The 17,500-nt window shown below is 41.3% G+C and overlaps 1 protein-coding gene across 1 annotated transcript in view; it reads right to left on the bottom strand.

Annotated features, from left to right (window-relative positions):
• Positions 1 to 17,500, bottom strand: part of ABCD4 (ATP binding cassette subfamily D member 4) — a 680,822-nt gene that overhangs the window by 367,645 nt on the left and 295,677 nt on the right. The gene's annotated exons all lie outside the window — the stretch shown is intronic.

Raw genomic sequence — 17,500 nt, forward strand, 5'->3', positions numbered from 1 at the left:
ATATATATATATATATATACAGACTTGGCATTTAATATGGATTATTTTTTTTGTGGGGGTGAACTTACTTTTCAAGATGACTTAGAACCAAAAGTTCATTGGAATTATGTTGAAATTATTCTAGATTTTGTTAATGTGACCTTTAAAAGAAACAAAAACCGCATTTGACATTTCGAAGCAAATAAATTGATCCTTGAAAGTGAGGGAAACTGATATCGAACTCAATTCACGGACAGTACTGTGTTAAACTTCTGTACGTTTTCCAGAAGTATCTCTTTATTTTGCACATTAGCCAAAACATTTTTTTCAACAAAAACAAAAGTTAAATTACGACTGGGATTACGGACAGTAAAATTACAGTTCAGTACTTCGTGTAACCCCCACGAGCATTCAGGAGAGCACGTACACGTCGAGGCATGCTGTTCACGAGATTTGCCAAGGTTTGGACAGTAATCGCTTGCCATGCAGTGACAATAGCCTGCTGCAATTCACGCACAGAGGTAGGCTGGTGGTCCAAGTGGTCGATTTGACGCGTTAATTCCGCCCACAAGTTCTCTATCGGATTCATATCCGGGGACATCGCAGGCCACTCCATATGCTCTACACCACGGTCAGCAAGAAAGTGTTGGATCATGCGAGCACGATGAGGCCGTGCATTGTCATCTTGGAAGACAAAGTTTCCTCGAAAGGCTGCACGAGCAAATAGAAGCAATGTTTCTTCCAGAATGGCGCTCTACTTGAACTGGTTCAGGTTTCCATTCAGAACAACCAGCTCAGTTTTGCCCCCTGCATGAAAAGCAGCCCAAACGGTTACCCTACCACCTCCAGCTTGGACTCTTGGCAATATACAAACTTTGTTGTAGGCTTCATGCACTTGTCTGCGCACTCGGACGCGGCCATCTTGACGATAGACCAGAAATCTAGACTCGTCACGGAAGATCATGTGATTCCAGTGTCCTGGCTGCCATTGACGGTGCTCTCTGGCCCACTGCAATCGGCGCTGGCGGTGTTGTCTGGTCAGGCGTGGCTTTCTCAGGGGACGCCTGGCACGATAGCCTGCTTGAACCAGTCGTTGGTTGACTAGCCTTCTGGATACAGGCACATTTGTCAGTTGCTGCCACTTAGCCCTAAGCCGATTAGCTGACTTGGTACGGCCATTGCGGACTAACCGGTGCAGCTGGCGATCATCCCTCCTTGTGGTTCTGCCGGGATGCCCTGGCCTCGGTATTGGAGTAGGGACACCCCTCTGAGCATTTCGTTTCAAGATCTTTGACACCTGATCTTGAGTGATGCCATACTGCCGAGCAATAGCACACTGTTTCAAGCTGTAATTTCATAAAGCCACCACTCCATGACAAACAGCATTGTCGAGTTGACGGACCATCTCCAGAGGAAGCGGCAATAACTTTTGGAGACGTGCAGCAGTTGTTTTCCACTAATACAGAATGTAACAACCCTTGTATACCCGACTGTGAAGCCAATCATCAAATGCACCTGTCCGTACATTTTGCCACGCCACCTGTGATATAATCCTGTTGTTGACTTCTTGCTGCGACAGACAATCAGTGACATGGTTCTTTTAACAAATAAATCACCAAAGTGTAAAAGAAACTCACCAGATTGATATACTGAGTTAAGAAAGTAAACCCAAGTCAAGAAAAAAAATATATTCCATATTAAATACCAAGTCTGTATATATATATATATATATATATATATATATATATATATATATATATATATATATATATATATATATATGATATCTATATATATATATATATATATATATATATATATATATATATATATATATATATATATATATATACTGCATATATGAATATGAATGAATGAATGGTCGTTTTAAGGCCATTTTCCCCGCTAGAGCAGGGGTTAGCCTTGCGGGCCCCATGACAATCATGGTTCCCTGTTTGAGGCAATGTTTTTATGGCCGGACGCCCTTCCTGGCGCCAACCCTTTTTTTTTCTTCTTTTTTTTTTGTATACAAGATCGAGGCTCGTGAAAGAGCGAACATTAATCACACAGAAAGACAAAAAGACACATAAAACAAATAACATCGGGAGCGGTAGACAAGATGGGGAGAGAGGGGGAAGGACACAAACACAACATTTGAGAGCAGGGACCGAGAGACATGGAGACATGGAGAGATCTGTGGGAGGGAGAGGGCTTTGGGGGGAGGCATGTGAAGGGGGGGGGGGGGTGGGAGAGGTATAAACATATGGACACTGCCAGGACTTCCAGGAAAGAAGTTGGAATTTCAAACAAGGTGGATCTGGGGTGAATTAGTGGGGGTAGAAAAGATCAAGGTTTTGGATGGGGGAAGATAAGAGATGGTGGTGAACAGCTGTTTTAAAGACCTGGAGGGAGGAGTGGGATTGAAGGGAGTGTGGGAGTTTGTTCCAGAGGCGGGAGAAAAGAGGAATGAAAAAGTGAAGGTGAGCAGAGAGCCGAGATTTCGGCAGTTTAACCATCAGAGGGTTGCTGGCAGATCTTGTGCGACTTGTAGGAATATTTGGGGGACAGAGCACAGAGAGAGCTGGGGGAGCAAGGCCGGAGAGGAGTCGGTAGAAGACAGAAAGACCACCTACCTGCCTGCGGTGAGTGAGTGAAAGGCCCTCAGAGATAGCTTCATCGTGGGAGATTCCAATGATTTTGAAAGCTTTGGATTCAACAGCGTGAAGCCGAGCCAGGTGTGAGGCAGGAGCACCAGCCCATAGGGGAGAACAGTATTCCATTGAGCTGCAGATGAAAGCCTTGTATGTGGTGAGGAGCTCAGGTGTGCCGAGGAAGGACTTCGCACGACGGAGGATGCCCAGTCGGCGACTGGCTTTGGAGGCCAGCTTGGAAATGTGGTTTTCCCAAGAAAGATCATGGCAGATAGTGAGACCCAAAAGCTTGAGCGACAGTACTTCTTGGAGAGGATTGTTGAGAAAGTAGATGGGAGGGTTGTCCAGTCGATCTTTTCGGAGAGACATAGTGAGATTTGTAAGGATTGGAAGACATGTTCCACTTGTTTGACCAGTCTGTGATTTTGTCCAGGTCTTCAGAGAGTGATGAGGCTGCAGACTGCCGATCTGAGGGAAGAGGAATGGAGCGGCAGAGAGTGGAGTCATCAGCAAAGAGATAGAGAGGATTTTCCAGAGAGTCGGAGAGATCATTGATAAAGACCAGAAAAAGCACAGGGCCCAGCACACTGCCTTGGGGAACTCCAGCCTGAACAGGAAGGGGAGATGAGAGAAATCCATTCAGGGCCACACGTTGACTACGACCAGAGAGGAAGTCCGCAAGCCATGCATGGAGATTTCCATGGATACCATAGGAGGAGAGTTTGGTGAGCAGAGCTGGGTGCCAGACCGTATCGAAGGCACGTGATATGTCAAGGGAGACAGCTCTGATTTCCTGTTTGGCATTGAGGACCTCCATCCATTGTTGAGACAGCAGAAGCAGCATGTCCAGAGTAGAGTGACCTGGTCTGAAACCAAATTGATGATCAGAGATCAAGCCATTGGAGAAGAGGAAAGATTTCATATCCGAAGCAATGATGGATTCCATGACTTTGCTGATAATTGGGAGCAGGCTGATTGGTCTGTAGTTGCAAGGATCTGTTTTTGCACCTTTTTTGTGTAAAGCGGTAATGTTAGCTGATTTCCAGGATGCTGGCAGATGACCTTGAGCAAAAGATAGGGTGAAAAGAACAGAGAGAGGGTGAGATAGAGCGGCAGAGCAGGATTTTAGGACCCGTGGGCTGATGCCGTCTGGTCCAGTTGCAGAATCAGAGTCGAGGTTTGACAAAAACTCCTCCACCTTGTCAGGAGAGAAGGACACAGAGTCCAGGAGCAGTTGGGTTCGACTGGGAAAGGTGGGAACAGAGAGAGATGGGTTTGGGACTAAGGATTTTGAGGCAAACACAGAGTTGAGGCATTCGGCTTTGTCACGTGCGATGTCAACTGTGTGGCCATTTGAGGTAAGGGAGGGGATGTAGGGGGAACAAACACCAGAAACGGATTTGACCAGACACCACCAGGATTTGGAGGAAGGAGACAGGTTTGAGAGTTCATTCTTGAGTGAGTAGAGATAGTGCTTCCTGGCACTCCTGAGGGTAGACACACACTTGTTCCGAGCTTGGTGGAAGGAACTGAGATTGCCTTCAGTTGGATTAGCCTTCCAAGAGGCAAAGGCAAGTTGTTTCAGGGCAACTGCCTCACCACAAGATTCAGTGTACCATGGACGGGAGGAAGGGTAAGACAACTGAAGGCGAGATGGGATAAATCTGTGCATGAGAGAGATCAGTTTGCTTTGGAAGAATTCCCAGGAAGAATTGATGTCAGAGGCAGTGGAGATGGGAGACCAATCCAGACGATTGATGGCTGCTTGAAGACCGTCCCAGTCGGCCTGAGTGAAATGCCAGACTCGTCGACGCTGAGGAGGCTCTCTGAGAATGGCCAGAGAGATGTCCACTTTGACAAGCACATGATCAGAAGAACCGATTGGAGCTGTAGAAGAATTTGTAGCTGAGAGACTCACAGGACTCCAATGACCGGACACAGGTTTACAAAAGGTCTGGTTTATTAACTGGTTATTCACTTCATTCCATTTACCAAATAATACCGCATAATATAATGGATCAGGTTAACTCTTTTCCAATGTCCTTCTCGTTCGGCTGATGTTCCTCTGCCACTCCCGTTGGTCAGAGCTTCTGTTAGCAGCTTCTCTCGACTCCACGTTTGCTCTCGTTTATATGACATCAACTGGACTTAATCCCCTCTCCGCTAATGCCCCGAGGTCATGCATGTACCAAGTCCTGGTATCAGCTCGCTCCCCTCCTGTTGTGAGTTCCGTTTACCAAACGATAGGGGGGTGCTTCAGCCAGGGGCTGTGACCAGGTGGACAAGAGATTATCATGTTCGGGCGCATTCCTGACTCATTTACAAACTCGTCTTTCACAGAGTTTGCATGTAAAATGTATCTGCTTTGTTACCAGGTTAATTAATAAGTTACCAGTGCCAATTAATAAGTTACACTGAGTTACACTTCCACAATTCCCTCATCTTTTTGTTTTTTTGTTTATATTAACCATTAATCTAAACATCAATATAAGTAAACAATCAATCACTACAAGTAAACATCATTACAAGTATAAGTAAATAATCAATCACTTTGGTAATCAAATTCCCTTGGGCATACACCGTCATCCTGCAAGAATCACAAAACATTTCGTTGGTCATTGACTCCTTCCATATCGTTCAATCTATTGCATTTGCATCACAAATATATTTTCAAAACAACACTTCACCATCACCAAGATACAACAATTTCACTTCATTTTCAAGTTTTGTAAAGCATCTGCACCATCTGGCAAAAAACGTTTGCCTCCACACAAATGTTGACTTTGTTTGAAAGGAAGGGCTGATCACTTGTGTTTGAATCCTGGTATGAAACATTTTCTCCTAATGTCTTCATAGCTCCTGCAGTACTTCGTGTAGGATTTCGCTGTTGTGGTAACATTGCGGAGTCATAGACTGACCCTGCTCTCCTTGTAGCATTCTTGCCACTTTTTGCTGTAAACCATAGTAATTCCTGAACAAGGCCTTCACCCAGTTGTAGTCGACTTGCCTCCTCCCTCATTGTGAGTGGGCAGCAAGTATTGGTGTGACGTTGATTGGCCAGCAAGATGTGGAACAGGGATGCCGGATGCATCCACAATGATGTTGGGACCATGGTGTTCCGGTCATTCATGGTCCTTACCAGGAGCAACCAGCAGAATCGTGCACAGCTGTTGTGACAAGGGCACAGCCGTTTTTTGCAGCTCCATGCTGGTTCCCCAGACGTTGGTGAAGTAATAACATATGTCCCCGCATTTCACAGAGGTTGCAAGTAAAATGTCGTTGTCCTGCAACTTCTGATGTGGTGAATGTTCGAAGCCTTCGAACAAGAGTAAGTGATCGCCTTTCTTTCATATGTTGCAGTGTGATCCAGGCAAATGGTCACATAAATTTCCTTGGTGAAGGTAAGCATTCATCTCCAAGTTACACGGGAGAATGTCTTCATCATTCTTTGAGAAAGAGGGTGTATGCCATGATTAACTTCATTTTTTAGCCACAAATTTTCTTTCTCGAACTTCTTCCCAATTCCGTTAACAATCCCTCCAAAATGTGATCTCGTCTTATCCTTATGCTCAGTCACATCTGAATCTGCTTTCCGCACACACTGAATCAGATAGGGTACATCTTACCATGAAATCAGCATAATCATGTATATCTTCCGACAGTTTCACATTCAACAATTTGTTGTTTTTTTTCTTAACACATTCAAAAAGTTATATTCATTTATATGCGTCATACAAATAATATTCAATCTGGTATGTATTTCACTACTAGACTAAGAATAGCATTCACCATTGCTTTCAGGTTAATATAGTTCAAAAATTAACTCATGCAGGTATTTTAGCACTACTCTAAGAAAATAAATTGTATATGATTACAATCACAAACGGGAATATCTAATTCCCAACAACAATTTTCCCAAACCAACAAATTAAGCATAATGTATTATTACCATAATTCCTCTCCACTTTTTCTTTTCCCTCTTTTTTCCTAACAGTGTGTCACTCGTGGTGATATGAGTTCACTGATATTGTAATTGACACAACTCATAACATTGTCGTTATGCCATTATCTTAATTCTACTGTTTATGTCGCCATAAAAGTCTTCCTTTTCTGGTTCCACATTTCTTTCCTCATTTGTCACTTCATGCGTTATCATCGTGTTGTTGGTTACCTTATTCAAACACACCATCACTAAGGCTTTCAAGCAAGCCACCACTAAAACAATTGCCAATATAACTACTAAACCAACAAACAAGTCTGCTACTCCTTGTATATATTCATACCTATGACATAGTTATATGTCGATGACATTTAACATTATATACCAAACTAACAAGCTTCCTAAAAGGTAAATAAAGAAAATCCCTTAATATGTAACATAATCAGATTATTTGTCTTGCCCTGATCCCCCTATCTCCCGGGGTTGAACTCAATCCCCTGATCATGAGTGTAGTTGTGATACATTTTTCACTCATGTTGTATTAATATCAGCAGGTAATTGTATGTCATGTAGGCAAATAAATGTCACTATCCCAAGTAGGAATATCACATGTTGAAAATGTAATGTTTATCAATGCAAGGGGTGTTAAAATGTAATTCAAATGACTGTAAATCACGACTATCATTTATCTACCACTGAATGTTCTGCTGGGCTGCTAGGTGCAGCCTCATTTTCTGTGGGATCGTCCACCTTAGCCCCATGTGCTTGTTTGCAATGAGGGGCATGAATCCAACTTTCTATTTTGGGTCCATATTTTTTCTATTCTTATCAATCTCCTATGGTTTATCATTTCGTTCCAAGATACCGCAACCAAAGGTTTTAACCAAAGCTCTACCAAACTATTTCCAATTTGAACAAAAAATGCCAGTGAAACAATGATTCGAAGAATTAACTTCAAGGGGTCAATGAATTTATTCTATAACCAGATCTAATTTTCCCATCCAATAGTTTGCCTTGCCACATGTCATATTATAACACCTTAATAAACCTTCGAAAAATGTTTCCCATCTCAACAAATTTCCTTTTTTTTTTTTTTTCAAATAGCCATGTGTAACTTACGTATTTAACTACAATTTCCTCTCAATTTGTTTGGCCTAACTGGCCGCAAAAGTGGCTGCCAGCATGCAGTACCGTTTTTTATCTACCAAGGAAGTGTTCCACACAAGACCTCTACCAAAATATTGTTTGTAAAAAACAAATCTGGGATTTCTGATTACATGGATGCACATTCTCAGGACATTTTCAGGCTGCTGTTAACAATCCACTACGATGACTTAATTCCTTTACCCACAATCAAATAATTAGTACAAATTGAGGATATTATCCCTATCACATTCTTTTATAGATTCATTATGTTGGATCTAATTTTTTCCCAATAATTTTCCACTGCTGTAAGGCGGAACAATAGCTCTCATAAGTCTTAGTAATATCGTACTTAATTTGCCCAGCAGCGAATAATTTATTTACTATCCTTTCTCATCTGTTAACCAGTGACTTTGTTTAAACTCCAGAACTGAAAACCCACAATAGTTCAAACCAGCAAAATTTTCTTTACTATTTTCCCATATCATCTATGCCTAAAACACATCCATACATACAGCACAATTTATATGCTGATAAAATTCAAGTTTATATATATAAAAATCCGTGAGCAGAGTACTCTGGGAAGTCAGTGTAAGACCTCTCCCAAATTTGGCTAATTTTGTACTCCCACATTTTTTGTACTCCCACATTGTGTACTCCCACATTGGAACTATCTATTTTCAGACAAGGCACACTGTCGGTGTCAACAATCTTGTAAGATTGATACACAAAAACACACACACACATGCATTATGCATATTTGTTTGCGTTGGAACCATTATTTACAGATCAGATGGGTGTCAATTTTATTTCAATTTCATAAAATTTGTCAATCAAATTAAAATGCTTATACACAAATAAACTAAAAGTCTATTCTTAGAAAACCCCTATGATGTCACATTGAAATTACCCTTTCAGTTCCCACCATAATTTATCCAAATTTGACTACACACCCATTTGCATGTCAGTCGACCACTGACCTATCAATCATGCGGAACACTAGTCCGACATTCCCACCTGATCATCATGTGACCCTTGTCCCTTGGTTTCAAAAATTTGCAAAGCAATTGTTCCAACTTTGTAAATTTAAAATTGTGTGCCCAACATAAAAGATCCAATTTCGGCATGTGATCAATTAATTACTAATTTGCTTACAAGCAAAAGAAAAAATGAATAATTCTTGCTCCGAAAACTTTTCAGACCCAAGAATCATCGACAGTTATTCATGTTTGTCCAGTAATCGAATCTGTTGAGGCCAATCATCATTTGGGATTTGCAGCAATGAAGGCCTAATCATTGTCTGAGGTATCGGTCAGCACTGGTACCCTTGATCTTGGTTTACCCTATTAACTTGTCTTCCTTTTGGTATACGGACATCCTCTTTTCCAATGTCCCATCCGTCCACACTTGAAACACCGGTTTCTGTCGTTGTCTGATCTGTGCACCTGTGCATTTGTATTGCTGGGCTGCATCTCTACATCCCTGAGTTGCCACTGCAATCTCTCGTTGTCTCCTGAAACACGAAAAAATTCTCTGTACCGTCCTTTTTGGGGAGACAACTGGAAATCAGATGGGACAACTGTCCCTTTCATTCCTAATTTCGAGGGCAGTTGTGCATTTGTCTCCTCCACTGTATCCTGTATCCTTTTTATTTTAAGTTCTAGATCCGTTATCCGGTCTTGCTGTTCCCATTGTCTGGATTCACCATCCCAAAGATGGAATGCAAGCCAGTCTACCGTTAGATTCTGTCTCTTCCTGGCTTTCAATCTTTGTTCCAATCTTTCCAATCGACTTCGCTCAAATGTACCATCTCTTGGAAACTCCTCATCATGTCCCTTTGTCCACAAATACCAATTCTCGACCTGCCTTATAGCTTCTGCACCATAACGGTCGTACATATGATGTGTACAAGTACCTTTTTGTGGAATCTCTGGTTGTCCTTGTGTATTCTTGCAGGCTCCATTTCCCATTCTGCCTTTTATCAAAGTAGCGTTGGATGTGTTGTAGTTTGTTCCTCTAAAGCTTCACTCGTACCTCCAGGAAGGGTCTCTCCACCTGTTCACACGGTGATTTCCAGAGAATCTCCCTCAGCTGTGGCTTTTGCACAATCCAATCTCACAGATCAGTATTTGCAGATGAGCCGGAGGGTCAGTATGAAATGGGTGAATCCTCAGGTGTCCGCTCTGTTGACGGGGAAATCACACAATGGTAACCGCACATATATATCTGTATATAAACTCACCACCTTGCTCAATTTTCCCAGGTTGTCTCCACATTGTTAATATCTCGCAAAGATATCAAAGCTTCTTTCTTGAGACCGCATTTTCATTAATCAAACAATCAATATATTCAATTCAATTTATTCAGTTCAATTTATTCAGTTAAATTTATTCAATTAAATTCAGTCAATTAGATTCAATCAATTAACAATTCAATCAATTATTCAATTTCAATTAATTCATCAATATTCATCAATAAATCAAATTAATCATTTTGGATGACTCCTTGCATAAGCCCTTTCCCCAATGATGTCAGGACAGGTCCATCCATTGACTGAGATCGAATCTCATCGGTCGTCACCTCTGGTTCGTACCTCATGTTAATTGATGAATCACCGTCCTGTCCTAGGGTCATATCTGACATATTTCCCCATTTTGCCTGGTCTCCACAAATTTTCTTTGCAACCACTAAAAGCAACTCATCCTTCATTCGTGAGACAGCCAAAATGGATGGCAGATATTAAAGTTCTTTGGGAAAAATATCTCATCATTTTTCTTTTAATAGTACCCAAATCTCTTGGCAAAATAAATTTCGTAAAACTCCTGAAATAAGACTGTAAAATTCCTTCAATCATGCTAAATTTGGAAACTCCATCGCTTGTAACACCCAATTTATCCCATAGGGCTTGAAAGTTCTTTCCCAAGTTCATGCAATCATTCTGCATTTGAACCCTATGATATCATTCATAATAATCATCATGATTTTATCGTCATGGTCCTATCATAATCATCTATTTAAAACGAACATTTCCTTTATCACCACAGCTATGTGGTATAATCAACAATAGAATAAAACTGTACATAGCAACAGGCTACCTCATGGCCACTTAGTATACCTATTGACAATAAGTCATAACAATATCGAATAATCATTGAACAATTCAAAAATCGCTTCCACTGCTCCAGCCGCAGCATTCGTCATTTTGTCTGCTCGTCCGCATGACCAAAACGAAATAAAGGGAGCTCAACCATTACACAGCGCTTTTAATGGCGCATGCCATAGAAACTCAACGCAATTTCGACTCGGCCAGAAAACGAGCAAATTTTGCAGGATGTTAACTGGAATTAGTCGTGAAAATATATCCAAAATACTCAAAAAATAGACACCCACAAAAATAAACAACAAACCCAAACAAACCCAAGGTCGACCCTCTTACACAGTAAATTACATCATTTCAGCATCGTATTGATTGCTGAAATATTCCAGGGTTTATACACACCTTAAAAGAGGTATGCGTGGTGTTGCCCCCTCCCACGTTTATTCCAGGGTTTATACACACCTTAAAAGAGGTATGCGTGGTGTTGCCCCCTCCCACTTTTAATTCCTCATTAAATTCCTCATTAAATTACTTATTAAATTACTCATTAAATTACTCATTAAATTACTCATTAAATTACTCATTAAATTACTCATTAAATTACTCATTAAATTACTTATTAAATTACTCATTAAATTACTCATTAAATTACTCATTAAATTACTCATTAAATTACTTATTAAATTACTCATTAAATTAACTTACATAGTTTCAGCATTGTATTGATTGCTGAAATATTCCAGGGTTTATACACACCTTAAAAGAGGTATGCGTGGTGTTGCCCCCTCCCACGTTTATTCCAGGGTTTATACACACCTTAAAAGAGGTATGCGTGGTGTTGCCCCCTCCCACTTTTAATTACTCATTACATCGTTTCCATTTAAAAAAACATCGCTTTTACTGCTCCAGTCGCAGCATTTGTCACTTTGTTTGCTCATCCGCATGACCAAAACGAAATAAAGGGAGCTCAACCATTACACAGCGCTTTTAATGGCGCATGCCATAGAAACTCAACGCAATTTCGACTCGGCCAGCAAACGAGCAAATTGTGCAGGATGTTAACTGGAATTAGTCGTGAAAAATATATCCAAAATACACAAAAATACACAAAAATACACCCCCCACACAAATAAACAACATTTATTCCGTTCAACAGAACAAACATTTCCTCTATCATGACATGCATGTCTTCAAAATTATATGACCAAGAGAAAAAGTAAAATTAATTAAAAACTGCGGGCAGTGATGATCCGGGGACCATACCGCTCCATCCTGATTGGACGAGTGCGTGCTAGAGTCGTTAACAACGACAGTCCAGATCCGATTGTTCAAAATTTCAACTCAATCGATCGAAAAATTAACGCAGGGATGCATTTTAAAGGTGCAGTGGCACTAACTGAGTTGCCACGAATATGGCCACGAAATTGCCAATATGGCCATCACAAAATATTTTCCTTAATCAATTGGCTCATAGCATAACCAATCTGTAAGTATTTCATCCGAAGATGTATTTCTGAGGACTTTTAATTAAATAAGTCATTTATAAATCAACGAGTTAATTTATTAAATGATTAATCAATAAATCAATATTTTCCTTGACAGCCACATCACTTGGTCAGTGTCATGTCCAAATATCAGCTTCCTTACTCAAAAGGTGCCTGAGTTAATGTAATGTAATTACTGTAATAAGATTACTGCAATTACTGTAATGATTACTGTAATTACTGTAATTACCGGAACTGTAATTACTGTAATTACCTCAGGTAATTACTGTAATGTAATTGCTGTAATTTAATAAGAAATGTAATTAATTAAATAAGTACTTCTATAATCGCTCATAATTAAATAACTCGTGAATTCTTATCCGGTTTATTTAACATTTGAGTGTCCCCAAAACGTTGGAGCAAAACGTTGCAACAACGAAAGTAAAACGTTGTAGCGACGTTGTGGAAACGTCAGCAAAACCCAACATTTGAATGTTCCCAAAACGTTGGAGCAAAACGTTGCAACAACGAAAGTGAAACGTTGTGGCGACGTTGTGGAAACGTTAGCAAAACCCAACATTTAAATGTTCACAAAACGTTGGAGCAAAACGTTGCAACAACGAAAGTGAAACGTTGTGGTGACGTTGTGGAAACGTCAGCAAAACCCAACATTTAAATGTTCACAAAACGTTGGAGCAAAACGTTGCAACAACGAAAGTGAAACGTTGTGGCGACGTTGTGGAAACGTCAGCAAAACCCAACATTTAAATGTTCACAAAACGTTGGAGCAAAACGTTGCAACAACGAAAGTGAAACGTTGTGGCGACGTTGTGGAAACGTCAGCAAAACCCAACATTTAAATGTTCACAAAACGTTGGAGCAAAACGTTGCAACAACGAAAGTGAAACGTTGTGGCGACGTTGTGGAAACGTTAGCAAAACCCAACATTTAAATGTTCACAAAACGTTGGAGCAAAACGTTGCAACAACGAAAGTGAAACGTTGTGGCGACGTTGTGGAAACGTTAGCAAAACCCAACATTTAAATGTTCACAAAACGTTGGAGCAAAACGTTGCAACAACGAAAGTGAAACGTTGTGGCGACGTTGTGGAAACGTCAGCAAAACCCAACATTTAAATGTTCACAAAACGTTGGAGCAAAACGTTGCAACAACGAAAGTGAAACGTTGTGGCGACGTTGTGGAAACGTCAGCAAAACCCAACATTTAAATGTTCACAAAACGTTGGAGCAAAACGTTGCAACAACGAAAGTGAAACGTTGTGGCGACGTTGTGGAAACGTCAGCAAAACCCAACATTTAAATGTTCACAAAACGTTGGAGCAAAACGTTGCAACAACGAAAGTGAAACGTTGTGGATTATCCCAATGGATAATCCCAATGAATCACAATGCAATCCCATTAAAATCCCATTAAAATCCCATATCTTGTCACCCTTTGCATTGTTGAAAGCAATTAATTCCATAACTCAATATTACCTCTTTTTATATATACTAGGGCGTGCCCGCACGTACGTGCTTGCCCGTACGTGCTTGCAAAAAAAAAAAAAAACATGCGTGCAAGCAACAACAAAAACTTTGAAACCACGTGGCAGTAACGACCACAGAACCCCCCTTCTATTTACATGCAATGGTTTGGTCCATTCGCAAAGCCAAAGCGAACGACCACAGAACCCCCCCTCTATTTACATGAAATGGTTTGGTCCATTCGCAAAGCCAAAACGAACGACCACAGAACCCCCCCTCTATTTACATGAAATGGTTTGGTCCATTCGCAGAGCCAAAGCAAACGGCTTGCGAGTACGGTGACCATACCTTGGGACCCACTTGTCCGATTAATTTCAAACCTTGACAAATTTTCCATTCCTTCCCTTCCTGATCTTTCGATGTAGGGCTGGGTTCTTTTTTTAGGATCATGTTGCATCGAGCATTATTTTCCAAAACAGTGTGAACATTAAACCACACCAAAACCTCTGACATCCCACCATTAACACCTATTGTAAGCGTGCCGAATCAGTAAGCATCACCCCTTCTATGAGCCTCGACCAGAGGGTGGTTGTTACTCACAAACACTCGTCGCTAGCTGTTCCATTGTCTGCCGATTCCCACTCTGCTGTTTTTGTCTCATAATCACCAAACAAGAACAGTACACATTTCCTGTAATTATTTCTCATAATCAGGATAAATTTGGAACAGCCCTTAAACTAACACCAAGCAGATCAATTTTTTATATTTAGGTTGAGGTTTCACACAAACTGGTTAACTAAATAATACAGAATTATTTTTCGTTAAAAAAACAACAGCACTGGTTCCGTGTCACCCATGCTATTTATCTGGCAAATTTCGTCAAAAAAAAACAACAGCACTGGTTCCGTGTCACCCATGCTATTTATCTGGCAAATTTCGTTAAAAAAAACAACAGCACTGGTTCCGTGTCACCCATGCTATTTATCTGGCAAATTTCGTTAAAAAAAACAACAGCACTGGTTCCGTGTCACCCATGCTATTTATCTGGCAAATTTCGTTAAAAAAACAACAGCACTGGTTCCGTGTCACCCATGCTATTTATCTGGCAAATTTCGTTAAAAAAAACAACAGCACTGGTTCCGTGTCACCCATGCTATTTATCTGGCAAATTTCGTTAAAAAAAACAACAGCACTGGTCCCGTGTCACCCATGCTATTTATCTGGCAAATTTCGTTTAAAAAAAACAACAGCACTGGTTCCGTGTCACCCATGCTATTTATCTGGCAAATTTCGTTAAAAAAAAACAACAGCACTGGTTCCGTGTCACCCATGCTATTTATCTGGCAAATTTCGTTAAAAAAAACAACAGCACTGGTTCCGTGTCACCCATGCTATTTATCTGGCAAATTTCGTTAAAAAAAACAACAGCACTGGTTCCGTGTCACCCATGCTATTTATCTGGCAAATTTCGTTTAAAAAAAACAACAGCACTGGTGCCGTGTCACCCATGCTATTTATCTGGCAAATTTCGTTAAAAAAACCAACAGCACTGGTTCCGTGTCACCCATGCTATTTATCTGGCAAATTTCATTAAAAAAAACAACAGCACTGGTTCCGTGTCACCCATGCTATTTATCTGGCAAATTTCGTTAAAAAAAACAACAGCACTGGTTCCGTTTCCTGGAAGCGTCCTGCAAAACGCTTTGCTTCTCGCAAAACGTCCGCCAATGGGAAGTAAAGGTAGGGAAAAGGAGCGGGAGGAAGAGACAGGGTGCCGGAATGGACATGAGGGACAATGAGGGACAGTGAGGGAGTGTTGGTATGCAATTTTTATCCAATCGCCATCTTTCACAGTAATTCTGGACCGGCATGAGGTGGGATTGTCTGTCATGAATTTATTTGTTGATCGAACGAGTTTTAATTTGTCTAAATCCGACCAGTCGTTTCCAAAGATATAAGCCTTTTTGTCGCAATACCATAAATTGGAATGAGGTAAAAATATATATATATAAATATAATTCTCTTTCCCGGTTCCCTGTCGCTCGCCGAGCGCCGAGCAAGTCGCTCGCTCGTCGAGCAAGTCGAGTGCTTTGAACAAGTGCAAAAAAAAGAAGTACTTTATACGTGTACGGGTGGGTAAACGAGTGTACCGGCCTTACACGTCCTGGAAGCAAACGGTCGCAAGGTGCACGCTTGCTCCGTTTGCTCTCAGGTCACAGTAAGACCCTTAATGACCAGCGCAAAAATACGTATTTACAGAAATCATTTAGAGAAAACACGAATAAATAGAATCATTTAACACGTTTCATCCTTGTATCACCTATGGACAATCGCAAGTCCCACACAAATCCTCCATGTATATACAACATAACTATTCCCAAGTTCGTAAATTATACTGGACCAAAAACAAGACACACTTACCTTTTAAAGACTTGTTTGTGTCCAGTTGATGTCAGCGGTGCCTCCAAATTGTAGAAGAATTTGTAGCTGAGAGACTCACAGGACTCCAATGACCGGACACAGGTTTACAAAAGGTCTGGTTTATTAACTGGTTATTCACTTCATTCCATTTACCAAATAATACCGCATAATATAATGGATCAGGTTAACTCTTTTCCAATGTCCTTCTCGTTCGGCTGATGTTCCTCTGCCACTCCCGTTGGTCAGAGCTTCTGTTAGCAGCTTCTCTCGACTCCACGTTTGCTCTCGTTTATATGACATCAACTGGACTTAATCCCCTCTCCGCTAATGCCCCGAGGTCATGCATGTACCAAGTCCTGGTATCAGCTCGCTCCCCTCCTGTTGTGAGTTCCGTTTACCAAACGATAGGGGGGTGCTTCAGCCAGGGGCTGTGACCAGGTGGACAAGAGATTATCATGTTCGGGCGCATTCCTGACTCATTTACAAACTCGTCTTTCACAGAGTTTGCATGTAAAATGTATCTGCTTTGTTACCAGGTTAATTAATAAGTTACCAGTGCCAATTAATAAGTTACACTGAGTTACACTTCCACAGAGCAGAAGAAGAGCAGCAGACATTAGCAGGGAAGTTTGTCATAACCAAGTCTAGAAGAGAAGATACTCCATTGGCTGAGATCCGGGTCGGGAAATTGACAGATTGTGTCAATCCCAGTGAGTCACAGAAGTCCTTTGCTGAGGTGCCATGACTGGTGAGAGAGGAACCCACACCCAACCAGGTGGCATGATGACAGTTGAAGTCACCACATATGAGGAAGAGAGAGTTGGGATGAGTGGATAGAAGTTGGTCCATGTTGTCAGACAGTGAAATGTAGATGGAGTCATCACTGTTTGGGGGACGGTACAGAACACATATGAACAAAAGGTGGGAGCGGAGAGGAAGCCGTAGCCAGAGGTACTCCTGGGGGTGAGGAGGAAAGAGGGCAGTGCAAGGATATTGAGGAAGAGACTTTTTGATAAAGATAGCCACCCCACCACCAGGCCGAGGCTCAGGTCTATCATACCGGAGGAGGGAGTAACCAGGAAGAGATATTAAGGAATCAGAGACATCTTGAAGGAGGAAAGGGTCTGTTAAGCAGATCAAGTCTGGATTGTCAGAAGCAACCTGTATGGAGAGATCAGTCAGGTTTGAGCGAAGGCCCCGGATGTTTGAGGTCCATACCGTTAATGAAGAGAGAGGGGGAGCATCGGGTACAGGACAGGGGAGGGGAGGAGTAGGGTAAGATGAAGCATGAGAGGGTGAGGT

Source organism: Myxine glutinosa, chromosome 9, assembly GCF_964187855.1.
Source record: "Myxine glutinosa chromosome 9, kmMyxGlut1.1, whole genome shotgun sequence".
Taxonomy (NCBI): Eukaryota; Metazoa; Chordata; class Myxini; order Myxiniformes; family Myxinidae; genus Myxine; species Myxine glutinosa.